Consider the following 23,888-nt stretch of genomic DNA (forward strand, 5'->3'; position numbering starts at 1 on the left):
CCTCTGTTTTATGACTGTTAATTATCATCAGTATAAGGGAAGAGAAGTACAGTAGAGTTCTCTTGCTTTGGGAGGGCTATCCCCCTACAATGACTTTAACAAAGTCACTTCAAGCTTGAAGGACAAATATAGCACATAACAGACATGGGGAAATATTAGAAATTGTTCTCCACTTTATGGCTTATCTCCCTGATGATAAGTGTAAACTGAAAAATCAGAGGTTAAAATACAAGCCCTCCCCCTTTGGACCAAAACCTGCTTAAGACCAAAATAACCCATTTGATTTTTATCATTCCATATGAAAGAGCTTCCTTTCTTTCCACAAATTTATACTCCTCTCGTTCTTTTACTAGTCACAAGGTAGATTTCAGTGTCAATCTCTCAGTTTTACAAGCTGATCGATGCCAAACTCTGTGCCAACTGCTACCCGAAGAGTTACAGTTTACTCCTTCTCAGTAGCGAAGTGTGAATTTAAGGGCTGCGGTACTGTGTCAGCAGTGGTGCAGAAGTCTTCCAAGCTTTCCAAAGCACACACAGTGGGAAGAATAAAAGATGGTGTCCAGGATGAGGAACAAGAAAAGGTGTGGAAATAACTCTGTATACCCTGGGTGGGATGGAGGTTGTACTGTATGGCTCTAAATCTTTTTGTGGCTGGATTCATGCCTCTCCACATCAAAACCAATTATTTTGTGGATACGGTCACCTTGCTGCATTTTGACAACTTCTTAGACTTCATTTATATTTCTACATTTTGCTTCCAAACATCAGCTTCACCTCCCAGCAAGTACCATATTTCAGATACTTTTGGGAGTGGTTTGGTTCTTCCTCCCTGTTTCTGAGGGAGGAAGAAGGATGTAGCAATTAATTACCTTGCAAACACACAATCAGCTCTGGTCATCTATCATTTGTGTAGTGTCTCTACTGTATTACGTGTAACGTAAGTCAGCAGGCACATGGGTCTGTCATCCCTCTCCGCAACACTCCCCTACAGCAAGATGCCTGTGGGAGAAGATACACATAAAGCAGACTTTTTAGCTTTTTTACTCATGAGCTACGCGATTCTTATGCATTATGGCCCTCACAATGAACAGAACTGGGAGAGGGAGAGTGGAGTTCAGCAGCGGTTACACTCTGCAGAAAGTTCGTAGCCCACAGCATTTGCACATAAATAACAGGCCATAATGGTTGAAGGCAAACTGTGTCTGTTTGGGGATTTCAGAGTAAATTGCATCCTGGGACAGGGCTCTGACAAGCACTCGTTGCACTCGGGACTCGAGGACAAAAATCTCAGGACCTTGGGCACTGGAGAAGGTCACCCAGCCTGCAGCCTGAACTCTGAAGCATTTTCATTCTCCTGCACATTATGAGCAGCCCTTGCTATAAGAGGGGTACATGCTGGTACGTTGACCTTCATTCTTTTATTTTCCAAGCTATGTAGCACATTATTAGAGGAAAGCTAATGCAATTGGCATCAAAGAACTTACATGCTGTCTGATGGGCTGGCAAGCTGCCAAGCCTCTAATCCACCATGTGACTGACAGGACTTTAGTCCCCAGGAGAAAGTGATTTTTAACACAGTTTTCTATTTCTCTGAAGTTATCAGCAGTTTCATTCAGATCATAAAGATCAAATGCCTTCAAGGTAAGTGATTATTTAAGGAATTATTTTCAATGAGAGCCTTTGGTCCTAGTGTTCATTCTGATAGTAGTTAGAAGGAAAAAATATACTTTGGTTCTCTGATGTTGAGATTTTTTTGCCCTAACTAGAGCCAGATGAGGCTTATGCTACACACACACACACTAAAAAAATAAAACAATTCAGGTTTTTTATATATTAAAAAAAAAAGAAAGAAAAATGATAAAGAAAAAAGAAAAAATTTAAAAAAAGGAAAAAAGAAAAAGTTAACAGCTAATATGGTATTCATGCCAGGGGACACCTAAGCAGATGAAGACAAATAAATATTAAAAACATCTTATATCCTTACACTGCAGTTTAAAATACCAGTGATGTGTTACGGCTGCATCCATGGTGTTTGCCCAGATTCAGCAAAGCACTGCAGCATGTACTAACTTTCCTCATAAAAAGTGTCCTGAAGTAATAAAATTAAATCACCTCAATGGCTTGTAATAGGACTTTAACTTGGCTAAAGCTTTGAGGTAAATCTGCCTAGATCTTCACCTTACAGTGAAAAGACAAAAGACAGACACTTAATATTAAAAAGGCAAAATATCATTAGAATAAGAACCAGAATAATTAAATCTTTAGGAGAGAGAAAATTCAAAGGGATTAGATAAGACTGAAAACACATCAAAAGCATGTTTTGAGGAAAGAATTCCCCCTTGCTCCTCTTCCCTTCCTGGCTGTTCTTCCCCAAGCCTGGTGTAGCTTTTGGGATTGTGGCAATCACTACTTGGCCTCTGAGCTCCCGATGAAATTTCCTTCCGTCACCCAGAGGCCGGTGGGGGTGTGTCTTCCCAGTCCTGCTCAGCATCTCTCTTTTCCCTGTGCTGTCGGCTCTCCCCTCGCTCACACTCTTCACTCACAGCCCTCCTGGGTGCTGTCAGGGCATCCCCTGCCTTCCTCCTGCCTCACCCTGTCGCAGAGGAGCGTATCACACAGACTGAACAAATAAGCAAGACAAGCTGCCAGAGGACTAAATCCAGGAATCCTCATACCCTTTGGTGGCCAAAATTTCTCAGCGAAGCACACACAGTGCCTCCATAAATCTTGATCCAGGACCTGTAAGGAGTGATGCTCTTGTTTAAATCTATGCCCCTCAGAAGTCCCATCGATTTCAAGAGGATGACTTAGGCATGTGAAGTAAAGCACATACATTTTGCACGCTGTAGGTTTAGCTTTCATAGGATGTGATAAAGCAGATTTACAGCATTGCTTTTTCACCTGGGTTTTTACCCCATTTGTCCTGCTGGGTAGAAAAATGACCAAAGCTAGCCAGTAACTATGGTGAGTGTTTGAACAGGCTTGCGCTGCACAGGAATGTGAACAAGGTAAGAACTGTTTGCAGTTCTTATATTTACAGAGTTTATTCTCCTTTCCTTTCTTTTCAGTGTCCCAACCAGGGGGCTGGTTTCCTAACCAAGACAATCATTGTCTTAGATCAAGCATTGAAGAAATGTCTAATGGATGACAAACCCTGCCAAAATACCTTACAACTTAAACATGAGATGCAAATAAATACAGATATGCACCCTCTGCTCCCAGTTACACAAAAAAAAACCCACACAAACCCAACCCAAAATCCAGTCAGAATCTTGTATTTCCATGGAGTTGGTTTTGCTCATTTTTACTACACAGAAGGGAATAAATAATTGGGCAAAAATCTGGTTAAAATTCTCTAAGTAATGTTCATTTATCTACATTGCAGTTGTCTTTTCTTTTAATTTACTAGTTAAGCTCTTTAATATATGCTTTACAAAGTCTGAAATCCAGTGCAAGAGAATCAATTTTGGTATGAGAGATTCAGCCAAGGCATTTGTTAGGGTTGGGTTTTTGTGGAGTGATTAAATACTTAGTGTAATCTGCCATCAAATTATTTTTGGAGTTTAACACGATTTCTAATTCTGCTATGCACTTTGAAGCATACAAAAGATGTTATACAAATCGATATATGATCAAATTGATTTTATTCATGCTTTAAATATTAGGGGTAAGTTGGGGGACGGAATAAAGGTGGACTGATATCTACCTTTTCATGACAGAAATCAGCACAGCTTCAAAAAATGATTGGAAATAAATAAAAGCTAGCCTCAGGTGCACATTTTATATTCCCAGAGATGGTTTTGAAACATAATAAACTATTGGAAACAGAGGCTTCGCATCCAGCAAATTAAGTCAAAAAGCCCTCCAAGGCCAATACCACTTATGCTCTGCGCATTACTGCCAAAGATAAGGCATTCATTAAAGCTACATACTAAAGATAACACAAACATGTGCAATATCAAAAGAAGCTGGGTCTTTGGGAAAGAAGCAAAATAGTCTATTTCCATTTCTTTGGCATACATGGTAAACCGCTTTTAGATATTGTTTTTACAACCTATACAAATCTATATACTCCATTTAAAATGTATAGACTGCATAAATACACTCAAAAGACTGGAGAGAATGTACTATCTGAACTCAAATCCAAGGTCAGATAACCTCAGCTGAATGCAGCTGGAAAAATTCCAGTCCCTGTGAATGAAATGCTAATAAATTGCATTGCAGAATGCACTATGTAAAGAGAACGTTAACTTCTTTCTTCCTTTAAACGCAAATTGGATCCATTTTACACAAAATATATTCACTGAAGATTTAGCTCCATTATGCTGCATCATGTCTAATATTCCATAAAGTATATTCTAAGAAGAACAATTTGTTTTCTAATATGCCTAATGGAATGTGATTTATGATGCTAAACACAAATTGGTCATCAGGCTCAAGATGCCTCTCTCTGCAAACAGTGAGAACTTGTTTTAAAAAGATTTTTATTTGAACTGAAGGAAAAATTAGCTGAGTAAGTCCTCTTTGAGAAGTGCATAAAATCATGTATCCAGATGGCAGTGAACTTGACATTAAATGAATTTAAAATTTAAGGAGAAAGTAACCGTTTTATATGTCTAATAATTTATAAAGAAAAGGACATGGGTTTAAATTTTCCTTTTTGTGACAAACTGTAATTGTTCCTTTGACACAGTCTAGTTTAAATTTATAGTTGCAATGAATGCAGCATCAGAAAAATAGACCTGAAGAGCTCAGTTAAGTATTTATAGAGCTACTAGAATTATGTATATTCTGCTTTAAAATTTTGGAGTATGTTCACTTTAAATTGTAACTTTATAACCTTTTCCAACTAGTGAGTAAGGTCTTAAGTTGTCACTCATTGCCTGATCTTTTTTATTACTTCATTTCTTTCAAGCAGTGGAAATGCTTGGTGTTCTTTACAACCAAAACGGACTTGTGTTTATCAGAAGTTCTGAGATCTAATTCGAAAAGCAGGACTTTTAAAATATGTCAGTTGAACATAATGATCTAGGATTTTTGGGGAAAAAAATACAAGCACAAAGAAACATATTCCCAGGTATAAGGAAGAACAGATGTGGAACCCAAAACCTATGGACACCATCTGAAATGCAGCAAAGAAAGTGGAAAGACTTTTGCTGTTTAACAGGCCTTTGGTTTAGACTGTATCATACTTTCACATGGTGCTGGTTAGCATTAGCAATGGCTTACCTAGGACTTAAAAGGAGAGCCACCATAAAATCTAAAGTAAAAAACAATTCTAAAATGACCAGTACTTGAAATGAAAAGCTTCCTATTTCATATTTATTCTGACTTGTAAAATTATAGAATGATCACTTAAAGCTGTACTGTGTTTACAATACTTTTTAAACAAAAATTTCACAGAATTTAAAAACCACATGCCTTCTAGATTACAAAATTCTTTTCTAAGAAGTAAGACAAAATCAAAAGTATCTTACTGAGGATTGTCAAAGAAATTCTGGTTGATAAAAGCCAAAATTATTTTAAAACTATTTAAGAAGCAAAAGTTAGAATGTCTTCAATATTATCTTAATTCTTCTTATATTGAAGGTGTAACCTAAATAAAGACCATTACCTACTTTATCAGTGCAATGAAAAGTCCACTTTTCTGCATTCCTATTAATACAGTCACTCTGCCACAGCAGCACTGAATTCTGAACAGCATACATTGAAAATGGAATGTTAAGAAATATCACTGAAATGCCGGTATGTCAAAAGAATGAGTTTTAAAGCTGCATTTCCAGTAGCTTACAATGATATATGCATTTCAATGGATCAGGTTTCAGCCAGACTGTCAAAAATCAGTATTCTATTTGAAATAGATGTATTTTGCCGATATCAACAAGAACGCATCGGGGAGTCTTCTCTCCCTCCCGAAGTTCTTAAGTGCCAAACGAAGATAAGCAAAGGAACCAAAGCTGCGCTCCTGGTATAAATAAGAGGTAGCTGCTGCCAGGCTATCGGTGCTGCTGTCAGTGTGCGCCTCTGGCTTCTGTATTAACTCTATCCATTATTTTAAAAAATACCCTGAGTCTTGCCACCTCTAGGGAAAGCTAATCTGTTTAGTTCTTAGAATGTGTGTCTGTTTATATCACATAAATACATTGTAATAACTTCAATGTGATAATTTCAGGAGACTATTGTGCTTGGGTAAGGCCCTTCCTTTATTTTGTATTTCTGCACATTTAGACTGAAGAATATGTAACTGTGTGTTAGCCCTATTCTTTCTATGGGGTAGTCAGACTTGCTACTGTACTGTTCAACATTTTGATTAAAAGTTGTTAATTTTTTTACACCTTCAGAGACCATAGACTCAGCTCTCTTACCAAGCTGAGTTGATGCCTTGTCCAAAGAATTTGAGCCTGCAGTGGCATCAGATGCAGACTGATAACGAATATTGATATTGTAATAAAAAATACAAACCTTCACTATGCCAAATTCTAATTTTTTGTTTCAAATAACATGGCAACAATGCATTGACCAGTCCCTGTCAAGGGAGAACACAAGTAAGCAGCGTCCAAACTACATTACAAAACTCTGCAGTAAGACCTGAACTTAAACTTTTGCTACTTGAAGACTTAATGAGATGCTGACCGGTGCCAAAGAGTGTCTCAGAGCATTCGAATCCCAGCGCGTCCAGCCCCCTCAGTGAGACATTCACGATGCACCAGAAAATGTCAAAACACTTTCAGATGCAGACACTTGCTCTGTATCCTCCTACGAGTCAATTAGTTCATCATCATGACAACTTGTGAGCTTTTAATGCCCTACAAACATCTTCCAAATATTAAATCAAGGTCACTGTACTTTTATCCATTTTTATTCTAAACTGCAGCAGATATGAAGCAGGTTGTACAAGGCACTTAAACCACTCTGTCACTTGTCATTTATTTAATCTACTAACTGAAAGAAACTAAGGAATAGTGCAAGAAATATATATCTGAATTATCAGATGATTTTCTTCATATATAATAAGCACTTATGTAATATATTTTAAAGCATAATCACCACAATCAGCAATAAAATCCTTACAAAAAAAAGAAATGTGATCAAACTAAAAGATATCTTCTTGTGAAGAAAATATGAAGATATTTCAACTACTCCCTCTCTGAACCTGTACTGAGTCCAGACTAAAGGGAGCTATAGTCTTAATTTTGATTTCTTTGTAGTAAGCCTGATATAACCCATGCAGTAATGGAAATAAATGAAAAAAATAAGTATGATCAAAGCAAAAGGAATTTTGAGATGAAATGAAGAGCAACCAATGGATCTTTAAATGGCAGTAAAGTAAATAAGGTATAGTAAACAGCAGAAATGAATTTAATAACTTCCGATTAAGCTGAATCCACAATGAAGGGAAGTCAAGCAAATGAACATTCAGTTACAAAGAATACATACATATGCTTGAAAGAAACAGCTGGCTCATATGTATAGCTCTACCACTTACAAAATGCTTCCTATACTTCTTTAGATACATAGAATTATTTAAATACATATTATAATATATATTATAGAATAGGCATACTAACAGAAATCTAGAATAGGGTAGAATAAATTGTCTTTCATTTTAACAGGCTAACAAATACAATAGCCAAAACAAAGCTACTTTATATTTATTTTTTTATATATATATATATATATTTATATATTTATATTTATATATATATATATAAACCAGAAAGTTTGCCTGGTTCTACACATCTAATGGAAACATCTTCTCACAGATATACAAGAGTGCAATAAACAGTGTTGCCTTGCCGCTGAGTCTGCTTAGAAATTTAGATTATGACTTATAAGCATTCGTTCAACATAAACCCGTTTTCCTTGACTGAAGAAGTTTTGTAGTGTTTGCAAATTCTCTCACAGATTACTGCAAAAATCTAAAGTAAATTCACTCTCATGGATGTTTATGTCGAACTTGTTCTTGATTTGTCATTTGGAGCACTCAGCAGCTAATAGGACTTAATCAAAATGGCAGGCAAAAAGTATTAAGAACCCAAACTATATGTTTTCAATTTCAAATTGCAATTAACTGTGTATAATATCTACTGACTTCTGCCTCTAAGAAACAGAGCACGCATCAGACTGGCTCCGGTTTGCTACGGTGAACGGTAGGTATGGAGCAAAGAGGGTCTGCAAAGTAAAGGAATTTCTTCCCCCATAAACCTGCCTGCTGAAATGAGTCAAAGCAACACACGGCAGTCTCTGAACACAAGTGTGATCATCCAGTAGTGCTTGGTTTAAACGCTGGGAGAAGAAAGGCACAGAAGTAAAATGTTGCAGAAGTAAAATGTTCACCCACAAGAAATCTTGAACCTAAACGCCTTCACTTGGTCAGCCCCACTGATTAGGAAAGAGATAACAAAAATAGTAATACCACACATTTGTGTGTGTGTGAGCCATCTGAACCCTGGAGAGTTTCAGGTTTAATCCAAATCTGTAATTTCATGCAGCACTGAACTCCAGTGAAAGTGGGCTCGTTCTTAATGTTCCCAGTGTCAGAAGCATTAAATTCACTATCAGGTTTGGGTGAGATACACGCATGTTGATTGAATTAGGCAGATAAGTTACCTCCTGGTGGCAGGAAGGAAAAGGAGAAGAATGAGAGCTACCTTGTACCACTGAACAGGTGGCACGTACCCTGCTACACCATGCTACTAGCAAGCCGGGAGGGTCATGGTGGATATGAGTAGTTAATAGTGAAAGAATGCAGGTCTGATGTAGAGTAATTCTAAACAAGACATATACTCATAGGAGCAGAAACTTTCATTTAGAAAGCTCAGCACTTGCCAATGCATCCACAGTTTTGGTGAAAACAACTCCAAACCAACTTGAACAGTAATGTGCATGTCAGATTTATGATCATACCAGGCTCAGCCTTATTTTATAGCTACCATATGAGATTTTATTTCTGGAAAGAAGCTGCATTGATAAAGAGGTTTAATTGTCTGTCAGCATGCCTTATGCTGCAGTTACTTCATTTACTTCAAGCCTGAATCTCATTACTACTACAGCTCTCCGGGTTCCCCTCCATCTCAAGGTGGGTGCTTAATTAGAGCAGCCCTGGTAATGCCAGCAAATACTGAAGACTTTTGCTTTTTTCTCCCCCTGTCATCCTGACAAATCTAATAGACTATTGATTTTCCATCCTCAAAGAGATCAGGCTCTACTTTTACCATTCAATCATGTTATTAGCTATCCATTAACTCCAATTCCCTGGCCTGACAGCTTGTGGACACCTCCAAGGCTGTTCAATCAGCCAGTCAACACCCAGACAACAACACAATTACAAACCTCTTCTAGACTATGGCCCATGTCTTAACCTTCTGCTTCCTCTTGCTTCCTGAGAAGTTTCCGTGACTGTTTTTTTTTCATTATTTCTTATTTGTCAACTTAATAATACTATCACTTATTTAATTACTATGCTTGAAAGAAAATCTATTTCTGATTGACAGGATGATTGTGATATCCCTGGCAAAAATCATCATTTTTTAAGTGAAGCTATTTCTCTGTCTCTGCTGCACCTGGAAAATGGCTTGAAACTAAAGCAAGCACTATAAACATTTGGTATTTGTCAGAGGAAAAAAAAATAGTCAAATCTCAGAGTTATTCATTAACTTCAGCTGTGCAATTCTATCCTGCCATTTCAAAAATCGCAGTCACGAATGATTAATCCACTAAAGAGATTGCTCAGTATTTGCTGAAAAGAAAAGAAGGGTGATAATTCTATGGTCTCCCCTTGCTTATTAGCCAGTCCTTTTTATGAAACTACAAGGAATTGTCCAGAATTTTCTGACAACTGCTTTGCCCTCCAATATTTTGGCATTCATATGTACTTTTAGCTAAATTAATTCTACATTATTAATATACCTGTTCTTTACATACATTAGAGCCCCAAGCTTTTTCTTTTTTTTTTTTTTTTCTAGCTGCTGACAATCACCAGTGCTTATCAGCCCACGGTATTTCCCTATGCAAAATGAACTGGAAGTATTTCACTCAGAGTTTTAATAGCTTGTAACAACTGTGGCATGAATGACCTCAGTTTGTTAAGCACAACCGTGAAGTTTGGCATGAATACAAAGAAAACATTTGTAGTTTATGGGAATATCCTTATATATAAGAAGTGCATCTGGAAAAGTAACTGCTCAAGATAATCTGAGCTATGGGAATGGAGCTTAAATTTTTTTTTTGTTTTTTGTTAAGACCAATAGATTCACAAAACCAATGAGCTTTCCATAGCTTTACCTCTAATCATAATGGAATAAGACTCATGTGATATTCTTAAAAGCTTTTTGTTTGTGAGATTTTTATGAGAAATGGGGCATTCACTTAAATTCTGCCTGCCACACTACATTTGACTCAAATATTTGACAGCTAAAAGTCTAACAAGTACCTAATTCTTTATAATTTCACCTGTGTAATGCCAGCTTTCATTACCTGATGATTACACTGCATGGGCATTCTCACTGCATGTACTAGGGGATGCAGTCAAGCAACAGCAATCAGTTAAGAAAATGTACATAATACATGTGGAAATGTTTTGCCTCTTTGGTGAGGGGATGTACAAGTGTTTCAATGTGAATTATCATTTAGTTTTAATGAACAAAAGACTGGTTTTACATACTTCATTTTGAGTACAGTTGGGGTTTTTTGCATTTGTTTGTGTGTTTGTGTTTTTTTTATTTAATGTTCCATTTTAAACAATAGGTACTCTTTCATTTACTACTGGTAATATTGTTGATAAGAAATCTGAAAAGTTTTTATAGGGCATATTCACTTAACTAGTTCTGTAAACAGATTTTCTGTTCCATCCCAGAGATAAGGGATGTAACTAATGCCACTGGTTATATTAACTTTATGCATCCTACAATCAAATACTTCCAATCTGGTTAAATTAATATACCTCAAAGGACAGAGTTCATGTCCTCTATTATTTTCTCCCTAGGATTCTTCAAAAAAGAGCTCTTAACCTAGCAAAGCACATTTCTGTACTGTGATGCAGAAAAATATGAACTGGGAAGAATGATACTGTCACAACAAACCAATTTGTATTCTAATAAGTTGATTTTATCAAGGCATACAATAGCAATTTACACAATACTTGTACCCTATGGTAAATATTTGACCAACTGCAAAATTACTGTCATCCCTAAATTGCACAGCAGATCCATTGAGATATTAATAGTAGTTTAGCAGCTCCCTTAAACACCCCTCAGAGTAGACTGAATTTAAGATAATCATGTGGTAGCACTACATACAGTTGGCAAAACTCAAAGACTATATGCAAAATGATGGAAATTAAACGTATTTACCCTCACTTTTTGACAAATTTTTCACACCTCACAGCCTAGCTGAGGGTAAACTGAGGCTATTTAATTTTTGTAACATCTTCATCTACTCACATTCGCACAGACCTCAAAGGACCAGGTGTAAGTAGGTCTGCAGATAACATACACTAAACTAAAAACCAGTTTTCAAATATTACTGATTTGATGTCCAATCCAGGACTCTATCCTCATTCATGGATGTTACAGAAGGCCAGAATTTGTGTTAAGATTTTCCTCTCCATAGTGCAACTAGGCAGGAAATGGGTACGATGTGCACCTTCAATGACACCTTGCCTGTTTGCTCCTGAGTTTAGCCTCTAACACATTGCTGTAATGTCCTTAGCAAATTATACAAAGTTTGACTGTATAATACATTGAAAATATAAAATATATGCTAGTGTAATCTCTCCAGAATACTAACACAAAGTCTGTATTTTATTTTCTGTATAGATTCTTCTTTGTTCAAGAGAGAGTTATAATTTGTAGGACTTAAAACTTCCTAGGGAGTGACTGATGTTAAGCATTTTCCGACCAGGCATCTCTAACAACTCCTTCCACAGCTGTAGGCTGAGCCTCTGGCCTGAACGTCTCATGTAACTTTTGGGGTGCGTCTCCACAGAAGGCTAAGCTTAGCCAAGCCAGCAGGCTCCGTAACGGCTGATTATTCCCTTTAGTGCAGCAAATTCACTCAGTTTGCCAATTTTGACTCTGTTGCATGAAGGACATAGCCAGTTAGATAGCCGTCAAGAAGTGATACCCTGCTTCTGGTGAAGAGCTGCAGAAGAATTATGGCTGAGTTAATGATGTGGTCTTAGAAAGAAATTTAATTAAAATCTTAGTGGTCAGACATGGAAGCAGGACAAAAGTAATGTTGCATACAGAAATTAACTTCAACCAGAAAGCAGGCTGAATATCAACCTGTTTGGTCTGTTGTACCACTCCAAAACCAGCTTTGATTTTAGCAACCAGTAGGCTTTCTGCCAGCACCAGACCTTCTCTCACAAGCATGGGATAATTTTCCTTCTCCCTCTCTCTCTCTCTCTCTCCTTTTTAGCAGTTTCCTCCTTACTGATTTCCATTTTGATCTTTAGATGCTTTTTGACATTCCTTCTCTGGCATCATCTGAATCATTCCTGCAGGGCTAACCTGGGAACCTGAAGTGGTCACCGTAGCTTGGTACAATCAAACTAATCATAGCTGTTTGTTAAACACCGTGGGGGCTGATTGTACTTGAGGCACTTCTAATTGAATGTCTCAAACAAGAACCAGTTTAGGACTTTACATTTTCTTTGTTTGCAATGGTGCATCAGCTCAAGGATTCAAGCAAAGAAAGACCAAGGACTGCATGACAACAAAGGAGCAATATGGAGAAAGCCTTGGCTTGCTTTCTGACTAAAACCTACAATATTTAAGTATATAAACAGAAAATAAAGGAAAAGATGCCATTAATTCTGGTATAATTAATGCCTTTTTTTCATCATTAAATTCTGACTTGGATGGCTGAATATAAAGAGCCCAGAAAGGTACATCTTTTTTTCTAGGAAAGCTATCTTGGGACTAGAGAAAGGCTGTGTTGACCAGCCAGAGAAAATTTGATTATCAGATCTCTGTCTAACCTTTCCTTAGTAACCTTGTAACCTGTAGATCCACTGACATTACCTTTGCTCAGTCTTCAGTCGGGACAGAGGATGGTGACACCAATGCACTGTTTTATCTGAGACTAACTAAACAGGACCATATAAACACAATTTTATTGAAACTGCTATGTTGACCTACTTGTACAGGAACAGATTTTGTAAGAAAGATGTAATTTCAAATAGTGGTGATATTAGCTTGCCAACAAATCTACTCAATATGCAACTCATTCAAATAATTTAAAAAGTCACTGTTCTTTGATTTATATAAAAATAGTCTTTATGTCCATTTATACAGGCTTTAGTATACATTTGTAATCAGCCTTCAGTCTGATTCAGTAATCTTTATGCAGAATCAGTAAGTAGGCACAAAGTCAACAGCACTACAGGGGTGCTTGAAGACTATTGAAATGACCTAAAGTTCAAAAAAACCCCCGCCATAAACCTGAGCCCAGAGAGAAGTCTTCACTGAAAGAGGCAGATATGCAATTAAAGTTACACTCTCATTCAGAGACTGAAAAATGAAAAGGAGGGACTGTTCTAAATAATACATTCTATTTCTAAAAACTTTGCACACAGTCCTTTTTCATTTTCTGACCTTACCATAGGGGAAATTTTTGTATCTCTTTTAATAAAAATTAAATATCTCATTTGCAGCCTTCCAATCTGTTTTGTCTGGAAGCTTTTTCATCTATTCCCTGTAGGTGGAACTCCTTCTTTAGACATTTAATTAGATGGTGTTGCCTTGACCACTGTAGCTTAGATTTAGTTTAGTATTCTAACACAGTAATGGCCGCTTGTGCCTTTGTGCTCTGATACTGACCCTAGAAATTTGTCTCAAAATTTGTTACAGTGTTTTAAAGCGTTGGGTTTTTTTTTTTCACCTTGTTCCATTTCACTAGTTTTTTTCCCTAAGAAGGCAAATATCACTCTTTGATGAACCTTGATTTTATTGTCTTAGAATTCACCACTCTTTTTGAACGACACTGAAAAAAAGCGAGTTCACTTCTACCTTCTGCAATGTGCTTTTTCACAGATCTCAGTACGCATTTCTGAATTAGCATTGCTACAGGTTACAACCACAACTTGTTGATGTGATTTATCTACTGAAATATTTTATGCATTTTTGATACTACCAATGATAAGATTTTAATGAATAGTTTACAGGCAATGTCTCAAAGACCAGTGCATATTTTCACCCTTCTGTGAATGCGTTCAGAGCCAAAATAACAAACAAATCAAAACCCCAGCAACAAGTACATAGACAATATCTCCCAATAGAAGATATCTTCTGATATCTGGTTTACTTCAGGGTGGAAACTTGGGATCACATTTAAATGTTGATCCCTAACTTAGGGCACTGTTACTTCTTACTGCACTTTGGTTTAAATTTTCATTTGTATGCAAATAAGGGTCTGATTTATGGCACTAGTAAAGATATTTCTCAATGACTCCTATTTTTCAAAATTGCTTTCAGGGTATGTAAAATTAGATAAGCAACAATTTTCTCTGAGCCTGCATGCTGGCAAAATCCAGTGGAGTATTAAAACATTACCCAGCTTTTTGCTAAAAAAAAATAAATAATATCATTTTTATATAAAAATATTGTTTTTAAAAGAGCTTATTTCTTTTAAAATATGAAAAAATAGATCCATACTTTAAAAAGCACGATATCTTTGATTATCTGGTTCTCTGGTATAATAGAAGCTGCCCAGGCTCTCCATTCACACTTTGCTCCCAAGAGACTAAGGGATTTGCAGTAATACTTGAAACTCACACCTGAATTTTACTGCTGTTCAGTCATCGGTAACAAAGCTACACCTACAAACTAAAGGAATTAAATGAAAACATTAAGTAGGAATAACGGTGCATCGTTCTTCATCAAAAATTACATTTCAAAACTATTTTTTCAACGTAACCAAACCAAAGGTGGTTTTATACAATTTTCTTCATGTTAAAACAACCATGACAACCTAATAAAGGATACGTCTACTGAAGAAACTATAGAGTTAATGTTTATCCATTTTTCATAACACCTTCTGTACCTTTATAAATTACTTGAAAAACATGCTAACAATCAATGTCTCAATGTTTTTTTACAATATTTTAGTTTATATTGTACCCATTACCTATCTATCACAATTAAGCTTCTGGCTGATTACTCATTAAATCCAAAGGAAAGGGAAAGGGTAAGGGGTAAGGAACAGTAGGGAGGGCAGCATAAGAGAATTTTCTAGGAATTTTCTTATATTTGCCTTCCATACTGGAAGGCGCTGGAAGGGGTCGCAGGTCTGCTGGTCTGACATACTCACTGAATTAGAAATTAAAATAATCTTTTCATGCACATACATGGTATGATTCACAGAACCCTATTTTATCTGTCACATTATCTCCAGATGAAGAAATGCTGTCATTAGTTAGATGACTGCATTTCAGATGAAATGAGTGGGCAATCGCTAATTGCAGCTCAAGGCTGAATTTTCTCATTGCCACCCTGCTGTATGGGAGGTAGAAGACTGAAACTATGTCACCATCAAATCTGTCACCACTGCTCCAGTTCGGGTGATTTCTGTGCCCACGGAAGAGCCACAGAGACGAGAGGTGGGAAAGAGCACCAGGAAGACAGCACCTCTGTCCTACAGAAAATGGAAAATGCAGGAGTGAGAGAGTCTGTCCATCAGAAGCCCTGTAGGTGGGCATAGGTTTTCTTCATTGTTCCTATTACCCATAGCTTTTACCACATCACTTAACAGACTGATACACAGCCCAGATGCTGAAACTGTGTGATCTAATTATGTAAAGCATTATGTTTAGAAATAAGCAATTTATATTGAAAAATGCATACTGAAAATACTTTGATTTCAATACTCTTCTAAATACAAGCCTGTCATTTATTGTGTGTATGGTGTTCCTTTTCATGAAAAAGAATTCTTGTACCTAATCTTTGTTTTGTTTTGTTTAGATTTCCCCAGGGCAACAACCAAATTAATATGTTCCTCATGGGAAAACGCATGTTGGTAATAACACTATAGACAAATTAGGTAGATAACCTGGAATCACAGTCAAAAGTAATCAGATCAGTGCTGAGTTCTGGGACAGAAAATGGTAAGTTTTGCCTTCTGTAATATTTCAAAATTAGGTTTCCCTGCATGACCTAAAGGAAGTATTGTAGAAGACTTTATACAGAGCACTCTTACTAACAAAAAGAGATTTTCTTTGCTGAATAGAGAACGAATAAACTCTTGGGTTGAACTTCAAAATCTGCCTTTTGAAGTGAAAGGCCTTAGGAGACGATTTTTCTGTTACAGACCAGGTCTAGCACTAGAAGAATATAGAATTAGGAATGCATAAATGGTATATCTTCACCTCCACCTGTTTCTTTAAACTACAGTCAGAAACGTGTCCATCTGTTAACCAACGGAGTGTTCACCTTGAGCCACGCATAGCTAAGCCACAGAACAGTAAACCACGCTGTTTCCAGTCAGCCTGAATTTCCCGTGCTGTTATAGCCTATTATGCTAGCTGCAACCCCTGAGCCTCTCTAAATAAATCTTCCTCTATTTTGTACTTAGAGTCGCTAGACGTCTAAGACAGTTATGCTTTCACTCTCTTATATATTTACAGCCTGATTCTTCTTTCTTTACAACAGTGTAAATCAAGGGTCACTCCAATGAAATCAGTGCATTTGTGCTGATGTAAAAGAGGCATTAGAGATATATCAGGCCTATTGTTCTGATTACGTTAAAAAAGAAAAATCACCTTATGGCCAGATACACGAGTAAAAAACACCTCCTTCAGTATTAGGTATTGTTAGTAGTAATTCAAAGTTTGCTGTTTTTTTTTCTCATTTTTATGTTGTTATAATCTACCTATGCAATACATACTTCCTTCACTATCCTTCCGAACAGATTGAAACAGATTTTGTTCACACAAATGTATTTGCCAAGACAGATACAAGGAAGTGACAGCACAAAGCATGAATTAACTCACTGTCTTATTTTATAATTAAGTGCCATCTAACATGATCTATTTACATGGAGAAGATAATTTCTTAGTACGAGAGGGTGCTACCAAGATTATGAAGATGTGACTATGTATATTTATAGAGAGAAGAGAATTTCTTCCATTCTTTCAAGTCCAGAAAAATGTGATGGAAGAAAAAGCTAAGTCTCAAATTCAATGAGAGACAACTGCCAACCATGATGGAAAGCTTTTTGGCCTCTACTGGCTGGTCTTCATGACCACCAAGACACCCCTGAGAAACAGAGGGGCTTCAAGCCACCTTTCATAACTTATCACACCATCCCACCATCATGCAAGACTGCTATTACACTAGCTCTAAACCCAGCAGAATAAAAATACGCCATGGACAATTATATAATGTTCAAAATAAAAAAAAAATATGTGTTATCAAATCCTTATAACATGGCTCTCTTGGTATACGATACCTTCCAGAGCACCTCTAAATAAGCATTTGGGAAAAGTAATCCAAGTAAATGGTTTTAAAGACAGGTTATTTATTTATTACATAAGACACAACTTCTCACATTATTGCCTCAAGTAAAATGAATGCTGATAATGCTCCCGTCTCTGAAACTGAACACATTTATATTAAAAATGTAGAAAGTACAGTATACACTGAGGTGCAATCTATTGACTATGTCAGTAATAGCACCTTTTTCATTTTTCCCCTTGTAATAGAAGTCATTGCTTGCATTCAGAATGTATTGTCAAGGTTTATTAATCTCAGTACAGAGGCCATCCTGGGCCTTGAAAGCTATTGCTTTTTTTTTTTTTTTTTTTAAAGAGATGGTATCCTTTTCTACAGCCTACTCAAGATCTATTTCCGATCTGTCATAAAAAGGAATCTCAAATTACAGGACGACTTAAACAACGCTTACTGATCAGTGATTTGTTTAGCCTCTTCCTTGAAAAGCTTGAAAATGAACTATAATATTTTAAATTTTTAAAAAAGAGGTTCTTTGTAGGTTGACAATCACATTGTAAGATGCTTCTTAGTCTCTTTATTCTCAATGAAAATTGATTATTAGACAATGAAGGTGATATTCTCAGCAAAGCTGAATGCACGATCTAGAGAAAGGACTGAGAAACATCCCCCTGAGCTCTGTAAAAAGAACAGTCATTTTGGTATCTTAATTTCAGAGCTGAATTTCTGACCTTGGTGAGGTCATTGGGATTTTTGTTATCTATGGGGTTGTTTGGTTAGAGCTTTTTAACCTATGAGTGTACACAGGAAGTATTTATGCTACAAGAAACATTAATATGATTTGGACTGCTCCATTCTGAAGCCAAAATGCCAGATAAGTCTGTGAGTAGTGAGGAAGAGGTGGAGTTGTTATAAGGTATAATTTATGTGTAGTATTTGTGCTTGCTTGTTCTCTAAAGGAACAGAATGCAATGGTGTAGGATACATAGTAACTACTCAACAGTCATCATTTAGATTCAGATTTGTTATAAACAAATCTTCTTCCTATTTTGCAGCATTAATATCATAATATTCTTATAGCGGATGTCTGCATTACTTCCCTGTTTACTAGTGAGGGATACTGGAGACAGAAGATCAAGGCTTTCATAACCACTTCAAATACTGTTGGCCTTCTGATATGCCCCTGACCTACCTTCATCCTTGTTTCTGCATCTGTTTCAAAAATTACTTTGCAAGTAAGTTGCATGAAAGATCCCATTGCTATGAACAAGGACCAAATATCATCATATATTACTAAAACACAAGATTTTATACAGCATGTGATCCTTGAATTCAAAACCATTAATAGTAATATAGAGCAGTAAAGACATTGAAATATGAAAACACCCATTTCATTGGTTTTTTTGTGGCAAAAATTGATAGTCTGAGGTACCTGCCTGTGGCATGACTATATGCTTTTGCATCATGCTTGTCTGTGGAGAAGTGATATAAGTATTTTGAACCCTTTATAAGACAACAAAAAAAATATTATGAAGAGATTCACTGTTTTGTGGCTTTACATTCAGGTGGCATAGACATTGTTATCAATTTATTCTTACTACTTGGATATAAAATAAAATCACTCGTCAGAACTAGGTACTTGCTGCGGAAACTCTGTTCCTGTTAAAGCTTAATAGTTTGTGTGTAGCAAGTTAATAGCAACAGTGAACAAGATTTCACTTGGTATCTTTTTAGTTATGAAGTCATGTTGGAAATAAAAAACACAACTCTGATAGCAAAGTACTGAGGCTTAAATCTTGCAAGTGATGTGCACAAAATGAAATATAAAAGATACAACTAATGAAATAAAAGCCAGCTCAAACCCTCTGTGGTTTACAATTGAAATTTGATAAGCCAACAAGTGCTTCTACAGTATTTTTTGTGATATATTTAAGCTTGATTTTAAAGTTTTCTTTTAAAATATGAAGGTAGTCTCAAAAATTTAATTACAAGATTCTTATTCAAAGCAATATGATAGAAAGCTATTATTGTGTCTTAATGTAAAGCTGGCTAATTGTAAGAACTCTGTAGGATAAAATAACATGTCATTATACTAGAGGACAATAACTTAGTAATAGCTAGCAGCCTCCCCTTTAATAAATTTACTTGCGATGACTTTGGGGGTGAATGTTGCTGACAAAGTCAGTTCAATCAACATACATTCTAGGAACATGCTCTAATTGTCTTGCACCATTGCTTGCATATAGGTGGCACTAAAGGTATGCAATGAGTTACTATCATCTATTTATTATATTCCAATTTTTAACCTATTTAATTTATGGTACATTCTATAGAGAGAGCTCAAATATTGCTGTAGTTTACTATATGTCTTCATTTTTGCACATTCTGCGACATGAGAGATTATCAACCATGATTCAAATTCCAGAAAGAAATTCTCCTTTAAGCTGGAATTCCCTATAAGTACATTGGGGTCTGGTGCCCTGTTTTCTTCTGAAAATAAAAGGTATCCTTTACTAGGCCTTTGGCCTATGAAAATCAGTGTTTTTCTTCCATATGAATTGCAAAATCAGATCCTAAATAAATGTGTAGCCTTTGAAAATAATTTATGCTTTTTTCAGAACGGGCTCACATAGAAAAAAAAGAAGCCTTCTTGCATTTACAGAGTAAATGTACTTTGTTTAATACAGGGAATTGCTGTTGAAGTCAGCAAGAATTTTTTTATGCCAAAGAACTGTAGAACTGAATAAATTTTGGATAATTTGACAATTCAAGTAATCAAGATGCTCTACCGTATATTCAGTTCCTTCCGGACTGAAGTACATGATGACAATATCCTGTTTTACTGAATTATAAGATGTTGGGAAAAATTAAGATTCTGGGAAAAACTTGCAGCATTAAATGCCACCAACAGTCTTTAATATTATACACTGATATACGTTTGTTATATTAATTTTGGCCACAGCAATTTTATTTTTATTTTAAATTTTCCTTAGTAATTTATTTTAATTTTTAATTTTCAGACTCCACATTAGTAAATATGGCAGATATTGATTAAATTACTTTGAAAGTATGAAAATATGTCTTGTATTGAAACAATATTCTCATTTGCATACAAAACACAGCAAATTAAATCTAGGACAACTAATTTTTGTGAATCAGTCCGGTCAATCCCTAAAAAGTCAGATCCTGAAGCAAAATGGCATAGTTGTTCAGTGCCTATGGATGCTGTAGTCATGCTTTACACCAGAGAAAATAAGCCCCAAAGCTCCAAAGTCATGTAGCATTACTAATAAGTTCATCCTCTAACAAAGCCATCTCTCTACTAGAGCCTATTTTATTCTGCAGGGCAAATTTTAGACCAGTAATTTTGCCTTTACCTACAAGTTTTACAGCTCCACTTCCTACGATCTTCCATGCCTCTCTGAGATTTGACCATTATCAAGTGTTGTGTAAAAGGCTAGAAATACACATACTTACACGCATGCACACAAGCATTCATGTATCCATTTATACATATTCTTCATTCTATTTTGCCAGACACACTAACAGTTTAGTAAATGTGGTAATTTTAGCGACAACAATAAAATAAGGAAACGTGTTAAAGAGTACTGTAATTCTCACATATTCCCATTTAAAGGGATCCCTATGACACCAGTGTTTAATTATAAATAGTGATCTTTTTCCCCATTCTGTTTACAAGGTAATCTTCCATCGAGCAACTGTATATGGGGATCAAGACAGACTTACACATGTGATACCTGCTGAAAATTTGTGAGCAAGATTAGGGTCAGCAAAAGGGCATAGAACTAGCCAGGAAAATGAAAGAGGGGTAAAAATTTAGGATGGTCTTCAAGAGTTAATGAAGTACAAGGAAAGACATCTTATTCTTTAGCAGAATGTCCGAATAGGAAAATTGAGAAGAATGTGGAATTTACTGTGAAACATGAAAAGATAGTCCTTGTTTGATCTAGTGCTGCTTTGTATGGACACGGTATTGTTTTGCTGTCAAGGCAAGCTGCAGGCTCTCAGATTTCAAGGGTCTTTCTCCATACTAAATATAACTGGATATCCCTTTTGATGGGTACACTGTGGAGATCCTGGGTTTAAAAAAGTTGAAGGTGAAATTTTTGTGATCCAATCCAGAGATAAAACCAAGTAAACAACTTTCTCTCGAAATAGGTAGATAAGGCAAGTGAACAAATAATAACTAAACTTAATTTGCCACTTGAGATTTGCACAGGTATAATGACCTCAAACAGGACTCTTCAAAAGCACTGAACACTAAATGGCTATAGTGTTATTCCATGGGATAAACGTAGATCTAATGATAAAACCATTGCCTCCTCCTGAATGCTGTACAGGTGAAATTGCATCTATCCACTAGTAAAAGCAGTAAGCCTAGGACCCTCTCTGAACCCTGCTGAGAATAAAAGTAATTTGCAAAGAGAATGGGGTGATATCCTTAAGAGAAACTCCTAACAGAAAGTGCTGTGGAGAGCATCTGTGCAACACAAACGATTTCCTATCCACAAAGCAAAAGAGAAGGGACTCTTCAGTTCACTCTCTGAATTACTGAAACAATTGCTGGGGTGGGAGTACTGGGGAGGGGAAGATGCTTATCTGATATCAGATCTTATTAGAACAGAAGACTGATATAGAAAAGAATCTTTTCAGTTTAGCACATGGAGATACTTACAAACACAGACAAATGTCTTGATCCAAAAGGAATGATGCAAAGACTAATTGTGTAATCAGTAAAAAAATTAGAAAATTTTTCTATTGTTTGAGTAGCAAACTAGTCCACTGTGCTTGTTGTATAATCAGGTATTCTGATCATAACTGCTTTCCTCCTTAGGTAGTAACAACTACTATCAGAGGTTTTTGCCAGTCAAGGAACAGTCCTTGCCAAGTGGTGAGAGTCTTGTGTCTGAGGGCGTGAGCCCTGTAAGTGTGAGATACTGTGTATTTCATCTTTGGTGGAAGCTGCCTGGTACTGGGCAGCTGTCAAACCCCAAACATTTGCTGGCAACAACTGTCACATCACCGCATTGCAGTGATTGTGGGGTGGGGGGAAAAATAAAAGGAAAATAAGTAAGAGGAAATAGCTAGTTTACACACAAGAAGTATTGGGTTATAAAGTATCCACTCTGTAAAAATAATTAAATGCCATTGCAAACTGCATCTTTTTGCCATATAGCTGAAGTTTCCAATGAGCTCAATATTTTTTTTTCTTAAAATCAAGAACTTGGGATTACAGTTCTTCCTTCTTTTCTTCCAGCAAGGTAGAAGATGCTAATGTAAAAAGGCAGAACAAATGGGCTCTTTATTTTTGCAGGACAAAGAGCATTTGAACTCCATCAGTGGCTCTTTGACTGCCTTCAAAGCTTGTCTCTGACTAAATTAAAGCCTCTGCTAGCTTCTGATTTGTCCTACACTGTAGGCTTTCCATTGCACTAGCAGCTAAATGTATGGGCTAGATTAATTGTTACCTTAGAATAATACAGCTATTGAAAAAAAATCAGAATTGCAATTTACAAAGGGCTGCGTTCTCACCCAATGCAAAGTAACATAGCTCCCCTAAGATCAGTTTTTATTGTGCCACTTTACAGTGGCTCAGAATCTGTCCCTTAATTCAGTGAGCTAGTTCTGAGAGAAAAGTCTTAACCTTATCCTGTATAACCAGGGTAGCACTTTTTGAGGTCACTGATAACATGAAAGAGTTTAACTGGAATTAAAGTGATTTTGTGAACTTAGAAAAGCACAACTCAGCAGATGAACCAGCAAAATTGGCCCCAAAGTAGGAGATCACTGATCCTGATCTCACTTAATTTAAGAGGCACTCCTGTTATATCAGTGAGGTTATCTGGGTACAAAAAACCCCAATCACAACAATAAAAAGGTGAGCAGTAAAGAGTACAGGATGCATTTACATGGCTATACTCCTGAGGTATTAGCATTTCTTCATCGTAACATCACAGTAACTGGATAACACCTAAGCATTAACATGGGGGGGGGGGGGGGTTAACAAGTGCCATCAAAATAAAAATGTACATTTATTTCCTCTTTTCTCAGTGTTCTCACTGCAAGGCTGCCTCCGTTCCTCCTGAGTGAGGAAAAGCTGTAGCTGTTGGAAGCTCTGGCTGCAGGAACAGAAGGAAGTGACCATTTAGACAGCTTCTTTTAGACGTGAGAAGGGGATAAACAGCACTAGTCTACCCCATATTCCTCCTGCACATGACAATAAGGTGATAACTAATAGATTGTCATTCTTGGACTAAAGCAAATGAATTTGTGTTTTGGTCCTTTACATGTGAATTACCCCCATTCTACCTATACTGGCATCACCCCAGAGGCTGCACAGCTAATAAGTTTTGAAAACACTTTAAAAAAATCTCTCATTGATTTTCATTGAAGAAATCCAAATATGAACTCACAAGAAGC

General features: G+C 36.5%; 1 protein-coding gene and 1 long non-coding RNA gene across 3 annotated transcripts in view; one reads left to right on the forward strand and one right to left on the reverse strand.

Moving 5' to 3' along the window:
* Nucleotides 1–23,888, reverse strand: part of NLGN1 (neuroligin 1) — a 327,166-nt gene that overhangs the window by 64,941 nt on the left and 238,337 nt on the right. The window lies entirely within an intron of this gene.
* LOC119156668 lies at nucleotides 1,311–15,901 on the forward strand. The gene is made up of 2 exons (XR_005107259.1): nucleotides 1,311–1,641; nucleotides 15,467–15,901. It is a non-coding gene; the product is annotated as an uncharacterized LOC119156668 (long non-coding RNA).

Source organism: Falco rusticolus, chromosome 13 (genome assembly GCF_015220075.1).
Source record: "Falco rusticolus isolate bFalRus1 chromosome 13, bFalRus1.pri, whole genome shotgun sequence".
NCBI classification, from domain to species: Eukaryota; Metazoa; Chordata; class Aves; order Falconiformes; family Falconidae; genus Falco; species Falco rusticolus.